The sequence below is a fragment of the Oncorhynchus keta genome, chromosome 10 (genome assembly GCF_023373465.1).
Source record: "Oncorhynchus keta strain PuntledgeMale-10-30-2019 chromosome 10, Oket_V2, whole genome shotgun sequence".
Classification (NCBI taxonomy): domain Eukaryota; kingdom Metazoa; phylum Chordata; class Actinopteri; order Salmoniformes; family Salmonidae; genus Oncorhynchus; species Oncorhynchus keta.
The window spans coordinates 80,322,870-80,328,869 of NC_068430.1; the positions used below are offsets into that span (position 1 = coordinate 80,322,870).

Here is a 6,000-nt window from a genome sequence, read left to right on the forward strand (position 1 = left end):
CAGAGTCACACAACGGTACAGAGTCACACACAGCGGTACAGAGTCACACAGCGGTACAGAGTCACACACAGCGGTACAGAGTCACACACAGCGGTAGAGTCACACACAGCGGTACAGAGTCACACACAGCGGTACAGAGTCACACACAGCGGTACAGAGTCACACACAGCGGTACAGAGTCACACACAGCGGTACAGAGTCACACACAGCGGTACAGAGTCACACACAGCGGTACAGAGTCACACACAGCGGTACAGAGTCACACACAGCGGTACAGAGTCACACACAGCGATACAGAGTCACACACAGCGGTACAGAGTCACACACAGCGGTACAGAGTCACACACAGCGGTACAGAGTCACACAGAGGTACAGAGTCACACAGCGGTACAGAGTCACACACAGCGGTACAGAGTCACACACAGCGGTACAGAGTCACACACAGCGGTACAGAGTCACACAGAGGTACAGAGTCACACAGATGAACAGAGTCACACAGCGGTACAGAGTCACACAGCGGTAAAGAGTCACACAGCGGTACAGAGTCACACAGCGGTACAGAGTCACACAGCGGTACAGAGTCCCACACAGAGCTACAGAGTCACACAAATGAACAGAGTCACACAGCGGTACAGAGTCACACAGCGGTACAGAGTCCCACACAGAGCTACAGAGTCACACAAATGAACAGAGTCACACAGCGGTACAGAGTCACACAGCGGTACAGCTGTAGCTAACTGGAATGTTTTTTATTACTTTTATTCCAAAAGCATCTCATTGTTTACAATAGAAAACATAAAACGAGCAACCAGGGTATTTGACTTTACAGACAGAATAGTACTCGCAGAATGGTGTGGAGACCCGCTAGGACAGTCAGAACAGAGACCTGCAAGGACAGTCAGAACAGAGACCTGCAAGGACAGTCAGAACAGAGACCTGCTAGACAGTCAGAACAGAGACCTGCTAGACAGTCAGAACAGAGACCTGCTAGGACAGTCAGAACAGAGACCTGCTAGACAGTCAGAACAGAGACCTGCTAGGACAGTCAGAACAGAGACCTGCTAGGACAGTCAGAACAGAGACCTGCTAGGACAGTCAGAACAGAGACCTGCATAGGACAGTCTGACACAGTAACAGACAGAACAGAGACCTGCTAGGACAGTCAGAACAGAGACCTGCTAGGACAGTCAGAACAGAGACCTGCTAGGACAGTCAGAACAGAGACCTAATAGGACAGTCTGACACAGTAACAGACAGAACAGAGACCTAATAGGACAGTCTGACACAGTGACAGTCAGAACAGAGACCTAATAGGACAGTCTGACACAGTGACAGTCAGAACAGAGACCTAATAGGACAGTCTGACACAGTGACAGACAGAACAGAGACCTAATAGGACAGTCTGACACAGTGACAGACAGAACAGAGACCTAATAGGACAGTCTGACACAGTGACAGACAGAACAGAGACCTAATAGGACAGTCTGACACAGTGACAGACAGAACAGAGACCTAATAGGACAGTCTGACACAGTGACAGACAGAACAGAGACCTAATAGGACAGTCTGACACAGTGACAGACAGAACAGAGACCTAATAGGACAGTCTGACACAGTGACAGACAGAACAGAGACCTAATAGGACAGTCTGACACAGTGACAGTCTGACACAGAACAGAACAGAGACCTAATAGGACAGTCTGACACAGTGACAGACAGAACAGAGACCTAATAGGACAGTCTGACACAGTGACAGACAGAACAGAGACCTAATAGGACAGTCTGACACAGTGACAGACAGAACAGAGACCTAATAGGACAGTCTGACACAGTGACAGACAGAACAGAGACCTAATAGGACAGTCTGACACAGTGACAGACAGAACAGAGACCTAATAGGACAGTCTGACACAGTGACAGACAGAACAGAGACCTAATAGGACAGTCTGACACAGTGACAGACAGAACAGAGACCTAATAGGACAGTCTGACACAGTAACAGACAGAACAGAGACCTAATAGGACAGTCTGACACAGTGACAGACAGAACAGAGACCTAATAGGACAGTCTGACACAGTGACAGACAGAACAGAGACCTAATAGGACAGTCTGACACAGTGACAGACAGAACAGAGACCTAATAGGACAGTCTGACACAGTGACAGACAGAACAGAGACCTAATAGGACAGTCTGACACAGTGACAACTGATGACAATTTACAACAAATAACTCAATGGGAACAATTGACACAGTGTGAGATGAAAGCCCACAACTGCCAAACTCATCCAATGAGAGCCCAGAACTGCAAAACGTATCCAATCACAACACAGCTGTGAAACACGGAGACGTGACCTCAGTCCTGTAGTAAATGCTGGTGGTGAGTGATTGATTAGTTTGACAGGTGTAATACCCTGTGCTGAAATGCATTACATTCGCTTCAATGGGCTTTACATTTACTTCAATGTGTGTTTACATTTAATTTATATTATTTACATATACACTGAGTGTACAAAACATTATGAACACCTGTTCTTTCAATGACATTTATTTTACCTTTATTTAACTAGGCAAGTCAGTTAAGAACAAACTGCCTTGTTCAGGGGCAGAAGGACAGATTTAGACCTTGTCAGCTCAGGGATTCAATCTTGCAACCTTTTGGTTACTAGTCCAACTCTCTAACCACTAGGCTCCGTGCTGCCCCTGGACTGACCAGGTGAAAGCTATGATCCCTTATTGACGTCTCTTGTTAAGTCCATTTCAATCAGTGTATTGATTGCAATTGATTGCAAAGTCCCTCTTTGCCATGCAAATGAACTGAATCCCCCCCAAAAAACATTTCCACTGCATTTCTTCCCTGCCACAAAAGGACCAGCTGACATCATGTCAGTGTTTCTCTCGTTAACACAGGTGTGAGTGTTGACGAGGACACGGCTGGAGATCACTCTGTCATGCTGATTGAGTTCGCATAACAGACTGGAAGCTTCAAAAGGAGGGTGGTGCTTGGAATCATTGTTCTTCCTCTGTCAAACATGGTTACCTGCAAGGAAACAGCCTTCACAGGCAAGGATATTGCTGCCAGTAAGATTGCACCTAAATCAACCATTTATAGGATCATCAAGAGCTTCAAGGAGAGCGATTCAATTGTTGTGAAGAAGGCTTCAGGGCGCCCAAGAAAGTCCAGCAAGCGCCAGGACCGTCTCCTAAAGTTGATTCAGCTGCGGGATCTGGGCACCACCAGTACAGAGCTTGCTCAGGAATGGCAGCAGGCATGTGTGAGTGCATCTGCACGCACAGTGAGGCAAAGACTTTTGGAGGATGGCCTGGGGGTATGGTAGTGGGTATGGTAGTGGGTATGGTAATGGGTATGGTAATGGGTATGGTAGTGGGTATGGCAGTGGGTAGTGGGTATGGTAATGGGTATGGTAGGGGGTATGGTAGTGGGTATGGTAGTGGGTAGTGGGTATGGTAGGGGTAGTGGGTATGGTAGGGGTATGGTTGTGGGTATGGTGTGGGTATGGTAGTGGGTATGGTAGTGGGTATGTTAGGGGGTATGGTAGTGGGTATGGTAGTGGGTATGGTAGGGGGTATGGTAGGGGGTATGGTAGTGGGTAGTGGGTATGGTAGTGGGTATGGTAGTGGGTATGGTAGGGGTATGGTAGTGGGTAGTGGGTATGGTAGTGGGTATGGTAGGGGGTATGGTAGGGGGTATGGTAGTGGGTATGGTAGTGGGTATGGTAGGGGGTATGGTAGTGGGTATGGTAGTGGGTATGGTAGGGGGTATGGTAGGGGGTATGGTAGTGGGTATGGTAGTGGGTATGGTAGTGGGTAATGGTAGTGGGTAGTGGGTATGTTAGTGGGTATGGTAGTGGGTATGGTAGTGGGTATGGTAGTGGGTATGGTAGTGGGTATGGTAGGGGTATGGTAGGGGGTATGGTAGTGGGTATGGTAGTGGGTAGTGGGTATGGTAGTGGGTATGGTAGTGGGTATGGTAGTGGGTATCGTAGGGGGTAGTGGGTATGGTAGTGGGTATGGAAGTGGGTATGGTAGTGGGTATCGTAGGGGGTAGTGGGTATGGTAGTGGGTATGGTAGGGGTATGGTAGTGGGTATGGTAGTGGGTATGGTAGTGGGTATGGTAGTGGGTATGGTAGGGGGTATGGTAGGGGGTATGGTAGTGGGTATGGTAGTGGGTATGGTAGTGGGTATGGTAGTGGGTATGGTAGTAGGTGACGGGTGCACCGTTGTGTCAAGAACTGCAACGCTGCTGGGTTTTTCACGCTCAACAGTTTCCCGTGTGTATCAAGAATATTTAACCACCCAAAGGACATCCAGCCGACTTGAAACAACTGTGGAAAGAATTGGAGTCAACATGGGCCAGCATCCCTGTGGAACGCTTTCAACACCTTGTAGATTCTATACCCTGACACATTGAGGCTGTTCTGAGGGGGAAAGGGTGTAAGTCAATATTAGGAAGGTGTTCTTAATGTTTTGTCCACTCATTGTATTTCATTCAGTTTACGACGTTGACTCCTATTTTCTCCCCAGTTCTCTGGTGATTTAGTCATCACATTTCTCCTGTTATTTTCCCAGACCTGTCAGGAATATGTTCGACCAGCTGAAGTGAGGGTAGAGGCTGGGCTGGGTATATCCTGTCAGGAACAGGTTAGACCAGCTGAATTGAGGGTAGAGGCTGGATATATCCTGTCAGGAATAGGTTCGAACAGCTGAATTGAGGGTAGCGGCTGGGCAGGGCTGGATATATCCTGTCAGGAATAGGTTCGAACAGCTGAATTGAGGGTAGAGGCTGGGCAGGGTATATCCTGTCAGGAATAGGTTCGACCAGCTTAAGTGAGGGTAGAGGCTGGGCAGGGTATATCCTGTCAGTAATAGGTTAGACCAGCTGAATTGAGGGTAGAGGCTGGGCTGGGTATATCCTGTCAGGAATAGGTTCGACCAGCTGAATTGAGGGTAGCGGCTGGGCAAGGCTGGATATATCCTGTCAGGAATAGGTTCGAACAGCTGAATTGAGGGTAGAGGCTGGGCAGGGTATATCCTGTCAGGAATAGGTTCGACCAGCTTAAGTGAGGGTAGAGGCTGGGCAGGGTATATCCTGTCAGTAATAGGTTAGACCAGCTGAATTGAGGGTAGCAGCTGGGCAGGGCTGGGTATATCCTGTCAGGAATAGGTTAGACTAGCTGAAGTGAGGGTAGAGGCTGGGCAGGGCTGGGTATATCCTGTCAGGAATAGGTTCGACCAGCTGAAGTGAGGGTAGCAGCTGGGCAGGGCTGGGTATATCCTGTCAGGAATAGGTTAGACCAGCTGAAGTGAGGGTAGAGGCTGGGCAGGGCTGGGTATATCCTCAGGAATAGGTTAGACCAGCTGAATTGAGGGTAGCAGCTGGGCAGGGCTGGGTATATCCTGTCAGGAATAGGTTAGACCAGCTGAAGTGAGGGTAGAGGCTGGGCAGGGCTGGGTATATCCTATCAGGAACAGGTTCGACCAGCTGAAGTGAGGGTAGAGGCTGGGCAGGGCTGGGTATATCCTATCAGGAATAGGTTCGACCAGCTGAAGTGAGGGTAGAGGCTGGGCAGGGCTGGGTATATCCTATCAGGAACAGGTTAGACCAGCTGAAGTGAGGGTAGAGACTGGGCAGGGCTGGGTATATCCTATCAGGAATAGGTTCGACCAGCTGAAGTGAGGGTAGAGGCTGGGCAGGGCTGGGTATATCCTATCAGGAATAGGTTCGACCAGCTGAAGTGAGGGTAGAGGCTGGGCAGGGCTGGGTATATCCTGTCAGGAATAGGTTAGACCAGCTGAAGTGAGGGTAGAGGCTGGGCAGGGTATATCCTGTCAGGAATAGGTTAGACCAGCTGAAGTGAGGGTAGAGGCTGGGCAGGGCTGGGTATATGTTTGGGATTGGGAAGCCTTAGGCTCAGGGGACAAGGGGTTTTGGGTATTTAAAGCGGCTTCACTTTTGTATAAAATCTATCCTTTACAATT

The 6,000-nt window shown here is 49.0% G+C and overlaps 2 long non-coding RNA genes across 62 annotated transcripts; one reads left to right on the plus strand and one right to left on the minus strand.

Moving 5' to 3' along the window:
• Positions 1–706: 706 nt before the first annotated feature.
• On the minus strand, positions 707–3,463 carry LOC127932510 (uncharacterized). 50 transcript variants are annotated; one of them, XR_008145693.1, is made up of 5 exons: positions 2,016–3,462; positions 1,688–1,974; positions 1,151–1,635; positions 985–1,108; positions 707–911 (listed from the first exon to the last, which is right to left on the minus strand). It is a non-coding gene; the product is annotated as an uncharacterized LOC127932510 (long non-coding RNA). The 50 variants fall into 50 exon arrangements; XR_008145696.1 differs by having other exon boundaries at positions 707–936; XR_008145695.1 differs by having other exon boundaries at positions 961–1,108.
• A 31-nt stretch (positions 3,464–3,494) lies between these two features.
• On the plus strand, positions 3,495–6,000 carry LOC127932511 (uncharacterized). 12 transcript variants are annotated; one of them, XR_008145745.1, is made up of 5 exons: positions 3,495–4,714; positions 4,777–4,833; positions 5,124–5,431; positions 5,618–5,803; positions 5,861–6,000. It is a non-coding gene; the product is annotated as an uncharacterized LOC127932511 (long non-coding RNA). The 12 variants fall into 12 exon arrangements; XR_008145746.1 differs by lacking the exon at positions 4,777–4,833 and adding an exon at positions 5,010–5,066; XR_008145751.1 differs by lacking the exon at positions 4,777–4,833 and having other exon boundaries at positions 5,010–5,493; positions 5,680–5,803.